At 41.9% G+C, this 22,484-nt stretch overlaps 1 protein-coding gene across 7 annotated transcripts in view; it reads left to right on the top strand.

The window, feature by feature from the left end:
- The window catches only part of GLIS1 (GLIS family zinc finger 1), a 197,502-nt gene that overhangs the window by 49,013 nt on the left and 126,005 nt on the right, over window positions 1-22,484 (top strand). The window contains exon 1 of one of the 7 annotated variants that reach the window (XM_062623080.1): window positions 15,298-15,373. The exons of the other annotated variants lie outside the window; for them this stretch is intronic. The gene's annotated coding sequence lies outside the window, so the exon portion shown is untranslated. Of the gene's footprint in view, window positions 1-15,297; window positions 15,374-22,484 lie in introns of those variants that run through there. 7 annotated transcript variants of the gene reach the window in all.

Here is a 22,484-nt window from a genome sequence, read left to right as displayed (position 1 = left end):
GCTGTGGCAGTATGTTTCCTGGATATAGAACAGCTGTTGACTGACTGACTCTGAGCAAGGCACGCACTCCACTTGTTTTCTGTTCCTGCCCCTTGCCCCATTTCACCTATCTTTCTATGTGATCAGTGTGTACAAAAATCAGTGAGTATCTGTCCCATTTCTAGCACGAAGGAGCTTTGACTTCTGTGACTGCTGTTGAACACTGCTGCTAACATGTTGCAGCACTAGAGTCAGGTATTTGCTGAAGGCTCCACCATGGAGTAAGCAGACAGCACAGCAGCATGGCTGTCTTCTCCTTATGCCTTAACCTTTTACTGCTTGCATTGCTGTGAAAAGGAAGCATGAAATGGATGTTGGACCAATATAAACAATGAACTAATAGGGTGGTGGTGGGCCAGTTAGTGGGACTTCATGTTTGGCAATATCATGGTTTGAAGTATTGAAGAATAGGCACACAGTTTAGTGTGGTTGTAACGAAAGTGCATCTTGTCCAAGAAACGCAATGTCAGATTTCCATGAGGTTATGAGGTTAATGGATGAGGTTTTCTTATAAAAAACCAAACTTCAGCAATCAAAACCCATAAAAACCCCAACACACATTATGTGATATTACTGAAACATTCACTAAATGGATTAAGTCTTGGCTCAGAGTAACTGCCAGTAGCAAGTAGAAAGTAGGTGGATCCAGTTGGTTTGCACGTGGAGTGATTAAGGGTTTTAATACTTAAGGCTAGAGCTTTTAAACCATTGATGATGGAAATTCCCACACGAGGTGAAGGTTGATCCCATGCCTAGGAATGACAAGAACAGAGTAGTACAACAGGTAGGGTGTCAGGCACTTACAGGTTGGAACCCACTGAGAAAAACTGATGTTTAGCACAGCTTGGTATTGGATCCTGCAAGTGCTGGGGCAGCAAAGCAGGCAGGCAGGATCCTCAGGAGGGGCACCTTGTCCTAGAAAGCCTGAACTCCCATTTGTAGGGAGCAATGGCAATACATGAGGTGTTGCATAGTGTTATGCTGCTAGTGGAAACGGTAAGTTGGAGAAAGTGCCTTGAAGAAACCTTCCTGGAATTCAGGGCATTAGCCTCTAGCTTATCAAAAAGGTTAAGTGACTCGATGATAGGAAAACTCTGTACATTAAAGGATTCTTAATGCAGCAGAGAAAAGCGTAGCAAAAACTGGGGGCTGGAAACTGAGATCAGACAAATAAAGTAACAAAGGTCATAAATGCTTAATAAAAGATGTACAGAATCGCTGGAGCAAGGCTCTTGGCCTTCTGAAATTAAGACTGGATGCTTGTTTTGGCAGTTGTGTTCAGCTAGAACATGAGTTTACAGGATCAGAGGTAACTGAGAGAGATTCAGGGTCAGGCAATGGGATTCAATGGATCTAGCAGTCTTTTTTTAAGTCTTGAAAAAGTGTATCACCTAAAGCAAAGGGTCAGGCACAGAGCCAGTGTTCTTTCATGGATAGTAAAGCCAGATCTTAATCATATCACATTCCTGCTAACCTTCACCAGATTTTCTTTGTCATCCTTAAAAGGGTCTGATGGAGCTCAGTGGGAGGGTTTTCATTGGCTTCAGTGAAAATGAGTGAGTCAAAATAGCATTACTTTTACTCCCAGATCAGCACTCTGATTTGGTAGTGTTCACATATCAAGTGCAGAGGATTTGCTAACACATTCTTATATAGGCAGCCTTTTTGAGTGCAATTTTAAAGCATTGGAATGTAGTTATTTGACTGATTATCCTTCTGAGATCTGACACAAATTAGAATTCGGATACTGAGTTTTCCAGTGTCATTTGGTAACAACTGCAATAAAGGTGTTCTATTCCTACCCCATATAAATACACTGAAAGATCAGAATGGGACTTGTTTATATTTGCACAATTCAGTTGTAATTGCTTTCGTGTTTTCACTGTTCTTTCCATGGAGATCTCCTTGGACTTTGAAGAATTATTTTGAAGAAGGAAGTGCAGGGAGAAGGAGGAGAATAGAGGCAGAGAGAGAGAAGGTTTGTCTCACAGCTATATTAAAAAGGACCTGGAGATGAATTAAAAAGAAGAGGTATTCCTAGCATAGATGTTACAAGTGGTACCTAACAACGGATTGGGGCAGCTCTTTCTGGCACACTTCACCAGGTTATTGTATAATGGATTATCCACTCTGTGTATCTCTTTCTGCCTGGAGGGGAGGCTGCCAGTTCCTGATCAGGGTCCAAACCACTGCTTTTGCTACCTGTTTCCCAGTAACTGCGAGAAAAGATGGTATTTCGTCTGAAAATAGGTTGTTTGTGTCTTCTGCATGCTCTTAGGTGACTATTCTTTGCAGGCTTCAGCAAGGATTTCTGTTTTCCCTTCCATGCCCGTGCAAAATTCCCATGAAAGCTAATGGATACGCGGGGAAGAGGCTGGGGAGGGCTCTTTGGGTCAGTGCAGTGAGCAAAGGGACTGCCAAGTTTCTGTCTGTTGCTGTGTGCACAACGCACACTGCAGCCAGAAAGCAGACATTGCGTGCCACGAGGGCCAGCATGAAGTCTCTGCTGCCCCATCTTGTCTTAGCAGGAGGGATGTGTTAGGAATTGAGGGGAAGGAGCTGTATTCCTCTGGGTGGGGAGAAAAAAACTGTACGAGGGATAGTGAGAGGAATGGTACCTAATGGGCACAATACACCTGAGCTGCACAGCCTGCTGCTGCCTGGGAAAAGGAGCTGCAAGCCTGCACTGGTGACTCTGGGCCCTCAGGCAGGGTATTCCTGAGGGGCAGGAGAGGGGATGTAGTGGGGTAGCACCCAGATGCCTTGCTACAGTCTGTGAGAGAGGGAGTCATTTACTGTTTGTTTCTCATTATACTCCTGTTCCCCCATAAGCTGCCACTTTCAGACCAAACTTGGAGTTTGTCTGCTTCAATACTCTGGGCTGAGAGGTGCCAGGAGACTGACTGAAAGGAAGGGGGGTTAGGCATGGGAATAGAGAAGGAAGAGAGAGAAGCTGTCAATTTAAGAGAATACCAGAAAAATTGTTTTGGACTCTGTGGGCTCAGGAAAGCCTAATAGGGCTGGGTGGATCATTTCAGGTGAATGATTGTGTTGGCCAGTTTAGCCTTTTGTGTGTGTCTGAATTAGAAGTTATTCAGAAATTCACATGTATCCTGTGCAATCATATTTTGGTGTACAGGATCTACTCTGCACACCCGCTCTTCAACAAGGTCATCCCATATTTCCCAGCTGCTTGATAACACTTCTGTCTCTTGGCTAACCAGAATATCCAGAATGCAGGGGCACGTAGTTCACATGGGTATTGACACAAAGCATATTAATCCTGAAAATTTGCTAGAACAAAACCAAACCAGAAGTGATATCAGAAATGTAATTCTGCTGAATGCTGCCCTTCAGAATTCTCTGGTCACCTGGATTTGAGGCAGAGCCAAAGGAAAGAAGATGGCTATTAAATTTCCTGTGATGCAGTTTGTTGGGATTTGTCTGGTATCAGATTGTGCCTTTCTGTCCTTGGATCACCACTTGAGTTTTACAGCAGGCACACAGCAAAGTATAAATTCCTTCTGTTTCAGTGAAGCAGGATTTAGCTTAGTCCATCTACCAACATGTTGTCAGTCCCTTTGGCATGGAGACTGCTTCAGCTTTCCCTTATCTGTGTTGGAAGCACCACAGTAGTTTGTCCAGGCTCCATCTGCACATTACTACATATGTAGCACCTTTTATTCCGAAGGGATGAAGTTAGCTGTTAGATCACAAAAAGACTGACATTTTCTGTCATTGAAGACATGAAATGTTAGCAGTGCAAATAATTTCTCATGTTCATCTTTCTGATACAATGACAAGAATTTTGTGCCAGCCCTGTTAATTCCACTGAACAAATCAGTGCACAGCGCAAAACTAAACAAACTACAGTCTTACGGATAACCTAGAAATGCATTCCTCAGTGTCAGAGCCATCCACTGGTTCCTCCAACCTAGTTTTCAAGCACATAAGATTTAATTGTTGCAAATGGAATACTTGTTCTACAGAAGTCCAATAAATCTGCAGTCTGTCTTCCCAGTAATCAATCACAGATTGCGAATTGCATGAGGAAAAATCTATAAGATATGTTCTTCATGTCTAGTACGTTGGGTTATTTTCATGTCTTGTGGTTTGAATTTGGCCACTGTCATTTTAGAGGAATTTCCTGCCATCTGCATTCAATTGAATTTTCTCACAGATTTGGGCTTGCTTGTAAATACTGGGATCTGGCAAAAGCAGTATCTTTGTTCTTCAGGGGCATATTCAAAAACCGTTAACATGGTGTTGGCAACGTGCTGGGTTAGGGAAGATCCAGGAGAAGAAAAAGGTATAAATTCCCCCCTCCCCCTAACAGCTGATGATTTGTCTGAGAAGGAGAAAGAACAATGAGTGCATGAGCTTGTGGTAGAGTTTTTCTTCAGCTATCCTGGTACTTTATAGTTCACTCATTAGTAGGGTGTTGGTCTTACTGTCTGCTTTTGACCACGTATGTAGGCAACAGGCTGAGCAGCCAAAATATTACAGTGAATTCCTGGGGGATCTCATTGCACAGTCCCAAACAGATCAGGAGTTGATTTACCACCAGCTCTAATTTGTGTTTTGGCTGCTGATTTTGCATCCAAACAGCGAACATTAGCATATGCAGATTCTTAGAAATCACAGTACCTCCGGGGCTGTTGGGGTGAAGGGGCTGCTCCAGCCTCACTTTAAGGCATCACTGCAGTGTTAGGAAATTCCAGGTAATCTCATCATCCTAATTGGAAGCTGGAGAGAGCCGTTTGCATTCCTTTCTGAGAAGAGTGTGTATAATCAAATTAAAAACCCATCCAAATGCGGAGGATCAAGTTTAAACCAACAAAATCAAAACAATTTGGAGTGTTGCTGTTCTGAGCTTAACCTCACAATGAGAAATAATAGATAAAATGGCTTTACATGTGTACTCTGTTGTGTTACTTGCTAGAGATGGAAGAGGTGTCCTAACTCAGAAGGAACCTGCTTTACTTTATCTTATTTTTCATATTTCAATTTGTCAGATTTTGTGGTGTTTGCACATAAATCAGACTCAGTTCCAGCCTTGCTGTGAAAAGTAGGCCTATGAAAATCATAGCAAGGGCTTCTAGATTTATCATGTCCCTGCTTGCTTCACAGTTTATTCCAGTTGTAAATCGAAAGATGTGTTTTCTGACTGCCAGCTTCTCAAACTAACCTTGGTCTTTAAAAATGGGCTATTTCATCTTGTATGTCATTGAGCCAACGTTAGATCTTTGCCAGTTCCTTTAAACACACACTGTGCATTTAAATACCTTCAACTGTCTGGAGTTCAACACAGTGTTGTATTGATAATACAGCAGAGGGAATCCTGGTTCTGCTCTCTTTAGTTCTGCAGAAAAGGGGGAAACAAGCATTTTGGCCAGTGATGTCTTTAGAGTGTCTCAGTATTGTTTAGCTTTTGGTTTCTGTAGCATCTTCCAAATTCTGTCAGTACCTGAAAGCAATCCAGTCCAAGATGTTAAACCCCAGCTCTGCCCAGAGATCTAGAGGGTAACATTCTGCATAATTTATCTTTTAGAAGAACTGCAGCATGAGATTCAATGTGTTATTTTCAGTATTTCATTTTCCATGGTCTGGGTACAGTGCCTGTGAAGAGGCTCCTTGCGAGAGCTGCAAACAGACTGAAAACTACCAGGCTTTGTTACTGCAACTTCTGCTCTGCACAAGCATGCTGAGATCTGATGGGAGCAAAGCAATTTTCTCTTCCTGTCATGAACAGCTGCACTTGCATTTAGGTCTCTAGGTGCTTTTAGGACAGAAAGCTTTACCAACAAGGAATGGTGTTCCATGGGAAGCATACTGATTCAAACGGATCCTGGGGAATATTTGCACTTCTACAACGGGCAGGCTGACAGTGTGAATACATGGGCATAATTCAGCTGCAGCAAGTTGATGATGTGCGGTTTTGCCTTGTCCCTTTTGGGATGCCAGTGTGTCCCCTTGGCTGACATGGACCTATTCATTGCCTGTGAGGAATCTCTTGTGGAATATTCCCCCAAGGTTCAGCATATGTCTTGGCCCATCTATCCTGAAATATCAAAAAACTTAGATTTTGGAGGGGTTATTCACTTCTTACTGTGCATATTTTTCTTTCCTTTTGCTCTGTTTCCTTATTTTTTTCATGTTAGTCTTCCCGTCATAACATTGGTATAGATATTTGTCTTTCAATGATGTAACTGTATTTTAACTCATTTATAATACATTAGGCAGCACTGTTCTGGCTTGACCAAGAAGCGGAGCCCACTGTTGCTTTTTGAATACACAGATGTTTATTCACTACTTCTGTTTTCAATATGGCATGACTATATTAGCAAAGATTACCTATTTGATCTTGACGGCAAACCCCGTGATAAACATCTGGAAACGCACCTTCCAACGGGTTTTAAGCCATGACTCTGCCAGAGAGGCTCCTTTATTTAAGTAAAGTTTCCAAGATTCTCTGGATCACCACTTTAATTTGCTTGTTTACCAAACAAAGAGTTGCATTTTACACAAGCCAAATGAGCCTGGCACTGCAAATAAAAACCAGATTACATTCGCTGCCATTAGTCACTCAGACTTAAAGGGCAGCTCCTCCCTGAAAAGCAGCTCTAAAAACGGCATTGAAGATTTCCATATTTTTTTTCCCCTTGATATTTCCAAAGCATACACACTAAAGCAGCACTTTTATTTTCTTATGTCAGTCTTGCACAACTCTAGTGCGTGATAGTTGTGATGACACCTACCTTCATTTTCTCATTTGACCTTCTACTAACAAAGTGTTTTCACATCTGACAAGCCTGTCTCCTATTCACTTATGCAGTCCACTCTCTCCAGATTGTGTCTCTGATTATACTTTGGCAAATCTGGGTTCTGTTGTAGTCAGGAAGTGCTGGAGCCCTTTGTTTTTTAGTGATTATTTTTTTGGTGGATAAACGATGGATGCGATAAATCTTCAGCATTTCCTCCCAGTGATTAGATCACATCATGTCCTGAATGAATCCTGCTGTTTGCTTCCAATGTTCCTCTGCTTTAGGTACAATACATCTTGATTTGTCTTTATGAAAGCTGATAATTTGCTTTGGCCCTGATAATTTGTCTTTATCACTAATCCTATTTCCCCTTGTTCCATCTGTTGTGCCCTCACACGTTAGGTTATTTAGCCATCTCTCGAACAACTACCTCCCTTCCTTCTGCTGGATTTCCCAAACACATGCCAGGCCCTCACTGAGTTCATCTGGGCGATGCCCTTCATCTAAGTCTCTACTGGAGACCAATAAAGCCAATAGGGAATTAGCTGACAAAGCCAATTGTTATTGTTATTTCCTAAGAAAACATGCTTGCATTTTCTTTTTCTTTCTCTGAATAGCTAAATGATCCTAACAATAGTTCTCTTGTTCTTTTCTGCTTTATTTGCTTCTCGCTGCCATTTTGTTTTGTGAAGTTAAACTACTGATATATCTTGTGTGGTGCAGGGCTTCTTTCAGGCTTGCCACAGTAAGAAACATGTTACATTGGATTATTCTGCATAAGGTTAACTCTGACCTGCAATACACGTGGTTATTCCACAAAAAAGAGCATCACAGTAAGATTATGTCTGATTTTAGCTTTGACAAGAATGGTATGCTTACCCTATGGATGGTGAAAGATTCCTTCTGGCCTTAATGATCCAGTCCAGCTTCCAGATGCTTGGGTTTTGTTCTAAGTATATTGTTTTTGCTGGGAAGCTTCATTTTCATTTCAATTCAATTTCATTTGGATTCTGGGCTATATTTCAGTGAGAATATAGATCATTTCTGCTGAAGTATTGTGTCTGAGTGTGCTTGTGTGTAGATGACATGTGGATTCTCCGGGAGGGAGTTTCTGGTGTTAAGGGCAAGGTGCCTGAGCAACACAGAGCACAATAACCTGGAGCCTTGCTTTAATCTCCCACTGTAAACCTTATAAGTGCAGATGTTGATGTCCCTGTGAAATACCTGTGAGCTATCTGATGAGATCAGACAACCTGAATACAGTTCACACTGTTATCCAAGTGCTGCATTAGTTCAAGCCGATCTGATGTATACGCTGCTTCTTTTAATGTAACTATGTGGAGAGGTTGCTGCTTCTCATTAAAGATATTAATGTGGCTTAGAAGATTGAGCTTCAAAATGTGTCACTGGAGATTGCAATAATATAACCTCCTGTAGATAAAACCAAGAATAAACCCTACCATTCCTACTGGAGATTTCCACAGATCCTCACCAAAGGGTTCTGTTAAAGGTGGCATAAATCTGTGTGCTTGAACTGTGTTTATCCAGCTGAAATCTTGACCTGGGTGGCACTGATTATTGGAAAGTACATTTGCATTGTACTTACCTATCATGTCTTTTATAGAGGCCAAATGCTTAAGTGCAAGCAGATGAGTAATTTAAACCATTGTGGACTACAGACAATCCAGAGAATAAACAGATCATTACATAGTGTAAATCAGCAGTGAAGCTGCAGAAAAAATCATGCCAGCTAAAAGATTTGATATATTATCCTTATAGTTTTCAAAGACATGCACATTTCATCCCGATACAGCCATCTTAATGTAAGTCAGAATTTGTCTCTGAAGTTTGTATGCGGCCCTGAGAGGAGACATAGGAAGCGCCCTTCAAGAGAGTGCAGAGCTCCACAGCAGGGTCTTTCTGAGTGGTGCCCGGATCTCTGACTTCGGCTGTATTATGACTGCCTTTTATGATGTGTGACTTGTGCTGTGACAGATTAAGAAATAAGTTGCTGGAAGCTCAGAGGCACAGATACATACAAGTTCTATGAAAGTGTTTAAAAGCATGACTGACATTTCCTAATTATGCACATTAATTTCTTCTCCTTTCTTTTTGACTGTTGCTTTGTTCTGTGGTTCTGGATAAACAATTAGTTTTATTTCAATTGAAGCTGTCTGCTCCCCAAACCCTCAACCTCCATCTGAGTTGAGATGCACAACCCGATGTTCGTAGCCTCACGCAGTCACTATGGGGATGTCCAGGAAGAGTGTTATCACACATCCTGCTTGGTGTTAAGTATTAAAACCAAAGACACAGTTGAGGATAAAAAGAAAAAGAAGAAAGAGAAAGGTACAACTCCATAGATAGTGCCTTTGCTCTTGGAAACCTCCCAGAAAAAGTGGTTAAAATGCTTAGTTAGGTTTGTATCAGAAGATTGCAGAAAGCATGGGGCTATTTTTTCTTTCTCAGCTCAGGACAAAAGCTCAGTTGCCCTGATACCAGTGAAGGGGAGCCAAAATCAAGGCAAACACCCAGCACAGGAAAGCTCTCAGATCTCTTACTTTGGCCGAAAGTCTGTTCTGGGCTAATTCCCCAAGTGATGCTGATATTGCCAAGAGACAAGAGGGCTGTGGCTGTTCCTCCTCAGCAATTAGTATTAAACCAGCATGACTATAGGAGAGATCAAATTGCATCTGTTGGGAGAAAACCCTCTGGCTTGTGCTCCCTTTGTGCCTGCTGGAAGGTACGGTGTCGAGCTGCAGCGTTTGGGCAGTGAATGTTACTGTGCCATTTTCACTTGCAAGCTCTTCCTATGTAGAGCTCTTTGGAAACGATGTGGTTAACGGAGTGTTTGTTCAAGAGGTAAGGGGGGAGGGAAATTAGTATCAGGTAAAAATGTATATGTGTGTGTGTATATAAATTCCCAAAGCATTCACAGCCAGCTACTTAATAGTTTTCATTGAATTAATTTTAAAATGAGAACCTTGTTTCCTTTATTTAATAGAACAAAACGACTTCCATATTCTTGCCTGTAACTAGCAGGGTTTATATAGCTTTCTGCAAACAAAGTAAGCATTAAAGCCCCTTTTGCCCATCTGTGGAATGAATAATTTTGTGCAAAGTATTTATTATAAGCACACTATACACTTAAACATTTTACTGTAGTGGTGACAGATCCAGCACAGAACTGGATTGTTAAGTAGCAAGCACTCCACGCTTCTATACTGTGTAGAACTTTACCAACCTTTCTAAAGCCTCATGGTTTCAAAGGAAAACGTTAGCTCACTTTGGCTAACTTTTGGGAGCTACTTAAAATGATTCTGGATGTGGGAAGCAGAGCGTAAGAGCTTGTGATGAGTTTCAGTTAGAATTGCACAATTGATGGTTAACTGATGGTGAATGGAAAGGTTTGGGTCTGGTGCACATTGAGACACCAGCCTGCTCCTTGGGAAACTGCACTAGGCTACTGGGTTAGACACTAAAATATCCTTGGGAACCACCTTGGGAAACCCTTAGAATTTCCCTGTTATTTGGCAGAAGAACCCAGAGGTGACATGTCACAAGTACCTCCCTCTAATGTAGGTGCTTTTAGGAGGGTTTGCAATACGTTACTGTAATTTGTACACACGACAGTCATACTATGCTGTAAATTGAAGTAGTTCCTTCCCTTCTTTATGTTGTACTGTCTTTCACATTACAGTTAGTTGCTCACAGAATTGCACTCTTGCCCTCCCTCTAGGATTCATTGTGTGCTTAATATTCAGCTGCTTGTCAGATCCCAGAGCATGGGCTCCCCAGAACATCCTTCACATGCCTGTATGTGCAGAGAGCCAAATTCAGAGGTGGAGCATGAGGAGTACGAGGATGTGTGAGGTTGCCACAGATAAGCATACACCAGGCTGGAGGGAGCCTGAATGGAGATGACATACAGGCCAATGGCTCTTGGAGGTGACATAATTCACACCACCCTGGGTTTCCTGCAGACTTGCTTGTACTCACCTCTGGATTTGGCGCGCTGACTCTCTGACGTGATCTCTGCAGAATGTCTTGGACGTGGCAATATAGGCAGCTGCTTTAGTTTGTCTCCCATTGTGCTGGTATTACTGATTGGAGAAAAAAAGGGCCAAGTTTAAGATATTTAAAAGCATATTTCCAATGTTTTCTGGCAGCCAAAGCACCAGACTCCTTTCTGTTTATCCCTTCTAATCTGCTACCCTCACCATTCAGAATGAGCTGCCTGCCATGCCTTTCCATCCAGCCAGTCTTGTCTCCAGCAATAACTCTCCCCCATTTATTTGAGCATCTCAGGGATGAGCGCTGAGGGGTCAGCATCTCAGCTGATTCCTGAACATTTGTCTTTCTCCACCTATCTGGTCCCATTTGAGTGCTATTTTCTGTTTGGTTATTTAAATCATATGTGCAGTCAGTGATAAGGAATTCATGCCACACGCCCATCATACATCATGTCCTTTATTGCCTTGACTACTGCAAGTTCGATGTATATGCTGCACCCTGAAGGGAGGTTGTTTGTCACCAATGTTTCATCTGTGGGGAGAATGTCTCAGACTTCTGTGCTGATGTGTTCTGACTTTTATGCTAGAAAATGTCTTCTGGTTTTGCTATGGTTGGGTTTCATCTGCTGTGTAGAATGAACAGCACCTGCACAATGAGCAGTCCTTGCCCAAATCCCAGAGAGACCCATAAGAAAGGCATGAAGTTAGAGGAGGGTTGAGTTCCTGTATTTCCTTTCTGGATCAGAAGGGTGAAGGATAAGACATTCCTGAATGCAGGTCTCTGGATTAGGTTTCTGCTGCTCCTCATTCTTTGAGCCTGCATAGGTGCTGGTTGAGCTAATGCTTCTCCAGCATGTGCAGTTTGTCAGAGCCTTGGAATCTGGTGATCAGTCTTGAAGAAAGGCTGGAAATAACAGCTCCTTTCTATGCCATTTCCAAAGTCCTCGGAATTGCACTCTGCAAGGTTGGAGGCATGGGCAAATATAGGGAGGGAGGAGGAGTGGGAATGTTTCATGTTATGGTGAGTTTGGGAAAATGGCTTTGCTGTGTATTTGGAGTTTATTGTTTGAACCAAGCAAATAAACATAATAACGGAGAAAATAGGAGTATCAGGGTGTTACAAAGTGACAAAAATAAAATCATTTCTCCTGTAAAAGCCCTGAGTAATTCTGTTGGATAATGAGCTAAACCTGGGTAATAGCCAGTTCTGTTGGATAGTGGCCTAAACCCTGTTTATTTCCAAGCAGTCCATTTGCACATCTGTTCTGATGTTACTGTCCAGGTTTGTTTGCTATTATTCTTTGATGGGGACACCTAAATTACTTACAGTTCACAGCAAGAGCTGTTTAGTTGGGTCAGTTGTTGTCTTCATGTATGAAAGATTCAGGGATTCATTTGCCATGCAGATGGGAGGAATCTGATTAAATGTTGTGTAAGTGGTGAATGTGATCTTCTGTTGAGGCTTGCACCTGATCCAATGTTAGCTGGAGTTTTAAATTTATAATGCTTGTGTCCAGGAGAAACTTGAGAATAAATCATGTTTTATAGTCTTGATAATGTGGTGTCTGTTCCAGCTGATACTTCATTTCTTCAGTCCTTTGATTCTTTCCATATGAAGGCAACAAATACTTCCATCAGGTTGATATGGCTCTTTCTTCTCTTAGAAGCTGGATACCTTCAAAATGGTTTGAGCAACTGCATCCCTGATATTTGCATACATAAATCAACGAGGTACCATGGCTTTTGTGATGTTCAGTGTCTTCTTATTATTTGATGATTAAACATAATGCAATTTACTAATGAAGAGATGTATTTTGAAGAGCAAAGGTCAGGGCCAGATTTGAAGACTTCCATTGCCTGAAATGTCGAAAGTAATTTTAATCAGGGAATTTACTTGCCATCATCAAAGCCCTTTTCCTTTCATGATTTGAAAAAGTCTTACTGCTGATGTTTATAATTAGGGAACACCACCATCAAACCCTTTGCTCATCAGACTTCATTACAATGATTTATTTGACATGCAGTAATACTTGTAATGCAGAACAGAAACAGAGCTATTGATTTACCAGCAAATTCATTAAAATTGTGTAAGTATTATTGCCAATAGATACACAAGGAACATAAAGTATTTTATTCTGGATTAGGAGTTACAGAGGGTCTGGCATGGAGCTCCATATAAAGCAGTGCAGAAAGCTAACATTTCTGTACAGCAGCAGATACTGCTGGAACAGCTTCCCAGATTTCAAGAGCTTGTGCTGTCATGTTGGCTTAAGAAAGTGTTTTGGTTGGTGCAGTCCTGTCTTCCAAGGAGGCATGTTTTATGACCTGTAATGAAGTCAAGAATATGGTGAGTGACATATTGAGACTCTTCTGGAGAGGAACTGTTCATCAAGGACTGTAGCAATAGGACAAGGGGTAATGGGTTTAAACTTATAAAAGGGAAGTTTAGATTGGATATAAGGAGGAAGTTCTTTAGTGTGAGGGTGGTGAGGAACTGGAACAGGGTGCCCAGAGAAGTGGTGAATACCCCATCCCTGGCAGCGTTCAAGGCCAGGTTGGACAGAGCCTTGGGTGACACCCTCTAGTGTGAGGCGTCCCTGCATATGGCAGGGGGCTGGAACTGGATGATCTTAAGGTCTTTTCCAACCCAAACCATTCTATGAGTCTATGATACTGAATGGATTACCTAATGGGAAGGAAAACCCTTTTGCATTGGTTTGCATCACAAGTTACAGGTTGATCCAGAAGCTACCATGCATTTGGAACATCTTGCTGATATAAAGAACTCCTTCAACTTGTTTTTATTTATATTAAAATGATTCCAGAAGTGCAGTGCAGGGCATTTACTTGTGTTATATGTCCAGTGTGTTCTTTGGTTTGTATCTCTTAGATCGCATCCTGTTACACAGCACCTGCTCCAACGGAGCAGTGACACTCATTGGTTCTTAACTGGCACTGTCTACCAGAAATTGTTACTAACTTCGATGTTAGTCATGAGTAAGTGCTGTGAGTGATTGGCTCTGTGCAGGGTGAAAAGCCCCATCCTGTTACGTTGGTGATGGAACTAGCTGGAGAAACACAGCCCAACACTGAGTTGGGCTCCAGAGCGAGTTTGTCTCTGTGGCACTTCTTCAGTGAACCTTGAATGTTTGAAGGGGCTCCTGGTGCACTTAAACCGTACTGCCTTTAAGGGCACATTTTGTTCTCTGTGTGTTTTACTGCTTTCCCTGGACTGGTTTCTTTCCTTTGCCATTTTCTATAGGCAGCTCCGTTTTGTACTTATCATGGCTCTGCCAGATACCACACTAAACACTGAGCTTCTTTCCCCAGCACAGAGCATCTACTCCACTGTTGTTTGCTTTCCTTGCCTTGCCTCAGGCAGGATTTGGATTTTTTAATTACAAAGTTAATTTTTCTCTTTGGACACAGTTCAAGCAGCTAACAGTAATGCTCATATATCCCCTAATGCCTATGACAGGTTTTCCATGTAAACAAAAATTGCATCTGTCCTCAGGGACTAATTTCTATGAGTATATATCGTGAAATGCTGGCTGTTTTCATAAGGTATGTAAATGAAAATGGAAAATACTCAGAGGCTGTCCTGGAATGTGAAGAGCTTATATTTCTGTCTGAACTTGGGTAAGCAAACCTGTCCTTGCCTTTAAAAACAGTTGATTTATTTGATTCAGGGCTTTGGGTTTGTCCGATTGATGGTACATGACCCTTTACCTCAGTCTGTATCTAACGGAGACTCCAATGAAATCACATAACTTGAGCAGTTCAGGAGTCACTTGAGACTATGCAAAAAGAAGGTATAAGCTGAATTACTTGTTGGTCCTAAAGTTGAGTGTTTCAAACCTGGTTTTCCCAGAAATTTGGAAGTGAACATGAGTGGATCTTTTCTCCCTTCCTTCCTCTCCTCCCTGGGCTGATAGAGCATCTGTGATACCAACTTCACTGTCCTGTGGGAAATGAAAGGCCCTCACACATTTCATGGCCAAGACGAAGTCTGCAGGCAGCAGGGATCACACAGAGCTTGCTCTAACCATAGGGATGTGGAATACATTTGTCAGTCAGTATTAGAAATGGAGCTGAATCCCCAGCTCATGTGAGCTGTGGGGTGGCTGTGAAACCTCATGGTTCTGCATATAACCTTTAAGCAAAGGAGCTAGGAAGAAACTTACCTTATTATGAAAGATTATTTCCTTATTTAAGGAGCATTTCATGCCTTGCCAAAAGCCAGGTAGCCCCATCCCTCCGAGGACAGCCACTGGAGCTGTTTCCATTCATTGTCCAGGCTTCGGCTGAATGCCTAGGCATCCTCACATGTGATGCAGAGGCAGAGCAAGGCAGCATGACTTTATTTCTCTTTCCTCAGTTGTGTGAAGCAGCTACATGATTTTTTTTCACCTGGCAGCTGTTAAGCATTTAAGTGCAATATTTTAAGAGATGCATCTTTGCCAAACATCATGTCTCTTCCTCTCTGTTTATCCAGTCATTTAAAGAAGCAAAAGGGAATCTTCTCCCATTAGTCTCTCACTGGTTCTATAGAGCAGGGTAAGTCACGAAACATGTTTCATTCAGTCTCCTTCCCCACCCCATGCTTGATGCTGGAAAGTTATTGAACAGGTTTCTGAGTGGAAGAACTAGGTGGATCCATTTAGTCCGTAGACGGACTATTTAGCTTACCTGAGGTGATGTCTGCTTTTAGGTTGAAAGCAATCTTTAGTTCTATAAAGGATGTAACAGATCATATCCTGTCCCCTTCAGCTATACAGTGTTTGCCTAAACACAGAATCAACTAGGTTGGAAAAGACTTTTAAGACATAGACCATTAGGCCTCTGTTTGTGTAAATCACTGTAGTTCATCCACTAAAGAGCCCGAATAAAGGGAGTTTTGGTAATTTGCATGAGCTGAGAACATGCCCTGTGATCTCTTTGCAGTATATGACTCTGCTGTGCATGCTGTCTGTAAGAGGAGGACAGGTTAAGCATCCATAAGCAGTTGTGGAGCTCTGTATTCTGCTCAGCTGGCAGTAGCAACAGAACCATCCTGGAGAGGTCAGGCAGTCATTCCGACAGCACAGCGTGAGAGTGGCTGGACAGACAGTATTTCCTTCCCAAGGTGTTTTCCTAGACTGTACAGGTTTTCCAAGAATGTATATCTTCATGTACATTCCTCGGCTCCATTTCTAATACTTCCATGTGTAAAGTCATTGCTCCTGAGGTGCATGAGTGTTTCTGACTGCTAGGAGACCCATCACTATTGTGTTGATGTTTCAGCTCTTTTTAAGAGCCCATGGATAGGAGCAGAAGTGTTCATGGGGGCACTGGGCCTCAGGGCTTTGGCATCAGCCTAAGTTACTAGACAGTAACAAATCACTGTGTTGTTTGCTCAGTTGTGAGTAACCATATGCGCACTCTTACCCTGCAGCACCTCCTTGTCAATGAAAGGTACCTGAGCTCTCCTTCCCTGAAGGAAAGCTACCTTAAATTAGGTTATACTTCTTAAGGACAGTGCCTGTACAAGACAGTATGAAGTGGTTGATAAGCAGTAACTTAGGACTTGCCACTTTGTAGATACTTGGATATCTGAGTGGCAGAATTCCAGATCTCTGAGATTCTCGGATTTTCTTTAACTTCAAATATAGCTTTTATTTTTTTCCCCAGTTCACAGAGAAATCAAAACCAATTTAATCTCCTTTCTCCGTTTCTGATTTCAGAACGTGTAGGTATTTCCCTGTTACTTTCCTTGGACTTTCAAAAATGCTCTTGCTGCTCTGTTGAAGAAATACCCTTCCTTAGAGGATTTCTGGTAGAATAAACATTTGGGATATTAACTTCTACTCTCTCCTGAACCACAGCATTCCCTTCAGCAAAATCATCCTCTTTTCCTTCCCTTAGTGCTCAAAAAGGATCAAAAAAAAAATAGCTAGTCTCCCATAGGTTTGGGCTTTGTTGACTTGAATGGTTCATTTCCTTATGGTCTTTCTCCAGAAGAACATAGGACCTGAAACTCAGAATCACACAGTCCTTTAAACTGGATGAAGTGGAAGGAGAAGAACTGAGAGGGGAAGAGGGATGTCCTCCTTTTAAAGCAAGTATTTTCTGGGTACATTCTTAGTCTCTGGACAGTCATGGAACAGAACATGTCCTGCAGCCATTCCTCCTTCCTATGAGGGTCTGCTAGCAGCAGTCATTTTGTTGGGCATGGAGACTACAAACATTCAGTATTCCCAATGCAGGCTGGAAGGGTGGATGTGCTAGTTTGCCTCCCTGGTGATGACAGGCCTTGAGGGCCTGTAAATAAGGGTGTGAGGGATGGGATGGGAGGGCTGGGATGACCCAACAGGGAGCAAGCTGGGGAAAGGGAGGGAGAAAGTGGTGACAGGGACTCCAGGGCTCCTCTTCTTTCCATTCCTTTTGTCCCTTCCTATTGTTTTTCCATGTGGAAGCAACCATGAAAATGTGACTAGGCCACAACTTAAGGTGAATGAGAAATGTCTGAAATCTGACACTACAAGATGTGTAAAATTATTGCCTTAAGCTTAACTTTCACATAGGCCCAGCTCTCAGTTTTGACAAAGCCTTGGGGCTAACCACACTGTGCCCCATGTATGACTGCTGCTTGGCTTGAGCTATTATTTTGCCCCCATCAAAACCCTAATTCTCAGAAAGCACTTCTCAATCTTTCTATCCTCTGAGCACTAAATGCAATGTATTTCCCCCAGAAAACCTTGCTGAAATGTGCTCTGGCAAGACTCTGACTACCTGTTCTTTTACTGACTGATAATCTGGTAGGGAATGGTCCTTGCAGCACACAAGGCAGTGCAGTCTAAGCTAATTTGCCAGATAGGAAGACAGATTGTCAAAGGTATAGAAACGTACTCTAAAGAACTGACTTTCTCCCTTTTCTTTTGCCTTTGCATCAGTTTATTTGTGATAGAAGGCATGTCTGGACACACACACACTTGTACCAATGATTCCCTGAGATGCTTCAAAGGTCCTTTCCTTCTGCTTTAAAAATTATCATGAAGGTTTCTCCTGTCTGGCAGTGACAGCAGAGGCTTAGGAGAGTCAGAGTTCAGGCTTAGCTCCAGTGAGTATCACAAAATACATATGTATTGCAATTCTAGAGCCTGTTTGAATTATCTGGACTTCTTCCTGACAAAGATCATGCAATCCCCTGTGTGCTCTCCGGCTGTATTTTAAGATACTTTTTGTAGAGACTTTATGTCAGGTCTTGCCTGCAAATACATAAAACATTGAAATGGGGGTGGCCAGACAGCAATGCTTTGACAGTATCTTCTCTATGCAGGGTGATTGTATGGTCCCGTAGAACTTGGGTATCCCTCAGCCTTTAATATATCTCTTTTACAAGTATCCCTATGAGATCCAGAAGTGCTGTTACTCCTACTTAACCAGAAAGACATAAAGTGCAGGCTGAATTCAGGGACTCACCCAAAATGTGAATTAACAGCTCCAGCACTTTAGTCTTTGCTGTAATCCAAGGACCCTCCTACCTTCCAGGCCTTAAAGTGGACATAGGCAATGCAGACCTTGAAGATAAATCATGTATTGATGGAGGAAAGCCTAAAAGTGCCCAAACCTTACCCTAATTAAGGTGTCCTAAGAAAACAACACTAGAAGACATCAGCTGTGATGGAAATACTGAGCTTGAGAGGGAGGCCTGAAGGATTCAGACCATAAAGGGTCATTTTTGAAAGAATAGGAAAATATATGGAGTATGTGGAAGCCTAGTTCTACTGATCCCTGAAAGCCTATAGTTCTAGCAGTTGTTTTTGTTAGCTGTCCATCCTTGTGTCTTCTGCATTGAGATAATCCAGTAAAACTTAGAGGAATCTGTAAGGTTTATTTCAACTCGATGTTGCTTCTTGGTTTGCCTGTTCTGTTGCATGTAATCCACCAATACAGAGGTTGTTTCTCAGTCCTATAATCTGACATGAGTTAAGTGATCATAAAGCGGTGGTTTAATTTTGGTTACATGTTTGTTTGTCTCTTATTCTAGAGGAGTGCAGTCTTCCTGCATTGCAGTTAGTAGCTGCTGTTAAAAAGCTAACCTGCATAAGAGCACTTAGTTGTGCATGCACATGCACTGACTTGGTGTAAGCAGGGCCTCTGCTATTTAGATGAGCAGTTGGCACCCTAGCAGCTAGTAGCAGTAACCCCATTGTGGAGCATGCAGGAGGCACTGGTTGCAGTGAAACACAGCTTGCTGGGTGTCAGGAGCACTTTCTCAGTGCCTGAGGCTTTCGTGGACATTTCCCACCAAAACCTGACTGTTCAATGTTGATTTGCTTGTGAGACTTGTCAAGTTCAAAGCAGGAGTTAGTGTGGCAACAGTACTGATTCATCCATGGAAATTCTGGCTCTGCTGGCTTTGGCAAAGAATTATGAGTGGTTCTGAACATTTTTCAGATATTTGAGGAATTAGTGGTCATTTTTCTCCACAGAAAGTATTTCTTTTTTTTAAAGGACTATATTAAGAAAACCTTGGTCTCTGCTGCATTGCTACTGAATGAATAAAGAAATAGATAAATCTTCAGATTTACCCAATCTACGAAATTCTTACCAAGATGAAAATCTAAGGGAAAAGAAGTAATTTCTGGCAGGATGCGCTCTCTTTGTGTTGCATCTTGTTACATTTACCTATGATACCATTGTTGCTACTTGCTTTCAAGTAAAAGGCAATTTTCACACAAACCTCACTGTGGATCACTGTGAGCCAATGTGCATTCTTAGAGAAAAGATGAGATTCAGGTAAATCAGTCACCTTACTTGGGAGAATATCCTGATGATGTTTAAGGACTGCCTTGACTGACTGTAAAGTTTTCTTCTAGCATCCTTATTAAAGAATCAATAGCGCAACCTCAAGCACTACACCAGGAGAGAGAACTTAACCCCCACATATCGGTGATGCCTGTTGTTGCTGTGTGTAATTAAACAGATTTTGTTGCATAGTTCTATTTGAATAAACACTAAGGCTTTAGTGGAGGATCCTTAGGAAACTTTTAGCAGTGAAATGCTTGGAAATGTCCACAGCACGCTGTTCACTCATGGCAAGTTAGAGCCCCTCTGCTAAAGTCCATAAACTATATATGCAAGTGTGTTGTTTTGTTTAAACTGAGGCCCCATCATTGATTTCAATATGCGTCACATTGCAATAAAACTGTGGCCTCTGGTATCTTCTGAAAGCATCACTGTTTCAGAATTACACAATAGATGTTAAAAGTTGATGGCTGAAGAACAAGATGTAACATGCCTTAGAGGGTCAGGGTCAAAGCAAGTGTCAGCTTTGAGACGTAATGTTTTCCTGGCAAGACAGCAAGACTTGCCATCCCTTTGGATGAGGAGGAGAAGGGACATTTATAGGTAGTTACGAGCTTATCCTTGACAGAACAGTGCATCCTTTAGGGCTAGGAACGGTATATTTCCACATGAGCCCAACCTGTTGGCCAGCTGCATAGAGAGATTACAGGGTGATGAAGTAATGTTGCTGGGATGTGACCAAAGATCTGTTATGGGTGGAAGTGCTAGAGGGAAAACAATGGCAATCAAAACAGGTACAGTCAAGGTAAAACTTAAGGGTAAAATCCCAATATCCGTACTTACATCTGATTTGGTTGTGGATCAGGTAAAAAGTTCATAGACTTCAAAGAAGGTTTTGGCTGCAAGGCCAGGATTTGGTTCCCTAAGTATTTTAAATTATTGTTCATAATTAATTTCTCATAGAAACATGGATGATTTAAGTCTGGGAGGGCTCAGAATGTAGCCCTTGGTTCTGCCTTGCATTCTTGTCTCACAGTTCAGAAGGAACGTCATCAAGTGTTCCTCCTTTATAAAAAATCATTACCAATACAGTTCTCATTCCCAGATATTTGCATAGCTTGGAAAAAACACAGATGTCTCTGAGAAATCCTGCTTGACTGTATCAAAATCACATCTCCCTTAGTACAGCCCTCACTGCTTGAGCTGAAGCAGCTCTTCCAGGGTCCTCTAAAGAAGAGAAAACTTTCTAACTTTAAAACTTTAACAGGTGAGGAAGCAGCATAGCAGGATGGAGAGAATGAAACACAGTGAAGATACTGGGAACAGATGTGACTGTGCTTCAGCAGCAGCCTGTAAGCTGTCAGGTACCACTTAGCAGAGAGAGTAGCTACATCTGGTGGTTTGTTTTTTCTAAGAACAAAGGATGTATTTAAGCAAATACACCATATTCTTATTTAAGCAAATACATGGTATTTTTTCTAGTAAAACAAAGTAACTGCACTTAATTTTTGATTTATTGATTTTATCTTTTAACTTTTGTGTAGAATATGTTATTTTTCAAACGCGTTGTCCCTTTGCTTCTTTTTTGGTCTCCTATTCTACACATTTAAGCTCTCTGGGTGTAAGGCTTGTCTGTCTTGTTTCTTATTTGAACATCACTAGTAGAAGGAAGTTGACTTTGGGACTGGAGATTTCAGGCACTATGGTAATCTGAATAACGAGCAAGTCCTCATTTTCCTGTCTCCTTATCCCAATTGATCATGTCATTGTATTGCAATGAACAGCTCTGGTACAGTGCAAATTAGAGAACTGGCCTCAAAATACCTTTGTGCCTTGTGCTGAAATCCCATACTGACAGACCATGCTGAATTTAGAGTGCTAGGTTATTAAAAATACAGGGTTTCTAAGCAACTGTGTTTATAGAAGGAGCACTTCTCGTTCCCAGTTTTGCCTTTGACTGCTGTATCTATAAAGTAGCTGAAACCAACAGTATTGAGGTTTCCGTGTTGCAAAACAATTAATTTTGATGCTAATGAAATGGGGCCCTGCTGCCTTCCCTGTGCTCCAGTGTGCTTGCACTGCTTATAGGCAAGGTACAGGATCTCGCAATGAGTGGCTTGCTTTGAGCTTGCTTTTTAGTTTACAAAGCATATTGTTTAGGTTGGTTTTGTGAACAGCAGTTCAGTGATCCAGAAAATAACATAATTTGTCTCCTAAGGTAAGAATTTGCAAAGGAAAACCTCACATTGACTAAAATCCTGGTTTTAACTCAAATGTTGTATTCCAAAGAACACAGGAATGTGGTACCACAAACTATGGAAAATGCTGTTTTACAAAGAAAACAAGTTCTGCTAGTCTCTGTGTTGTGTATTTCCCCCCTTCCACATGATTTATGTAGTGACTTTCACAAGCCTCATGGCATTTTGTTGAATTCCAAATGAACTTTACTTATATAGAGATGTGTGTGATAGGATTGAAACTCAAGTATCTGTCATTTAAATGCTAATATCTGTGGATTAGGAGAATTTGGCAGTAATTACCAGTGCCAGTGATGGTGCATACTGATTTGAGGTAATGGGTGATGTTGAGTGCCCTGTGCTGGGAGGGGAACCAACGCTGTCTTATGTCAGGATCAAAGCAGAGCTGTATTTAATAGATACTGGCTATGGCTGACTCTGCAGAGGATGCAAATACTGCTTGTGTAGGATGGCTGTTTCTTAGCCCCACATGTTGGTGAAAGGCTCTTTGCTGCGGGATGTAGCTGAGCCCAGGGCAGGGTGATGGCTGGGTGTCACCCTGCAGTCCTCTGAGAGCTGCTGCAGTCAGGCTGCTGCATACATCCGCTTATATAAAATCAGTATGTGATTGTGTTTATAAA

Source organism: Pezoporus occidentalis, unplaced genomic scaffold, assembly GCF_034315485.1.
Source record: "Pezoporus occidentalis ecotype Australia unplaced genomic scaffold, CSIRO_AGI_Poc_V1 ctg25, whole genome shotgun sequence".
Classification (NCBI taxonomy): Eukaryota; Metazoa; Chordata; class Aves; order Psittaciformes; family Psittacidae; genus Pezoporus; species Pezoporus occidentalis.
The sequence above is the reverse complement of the archived record's forward strand: the minus strand, read 5'-3'. Positions and strand labels throughout refer to the sequence as shown.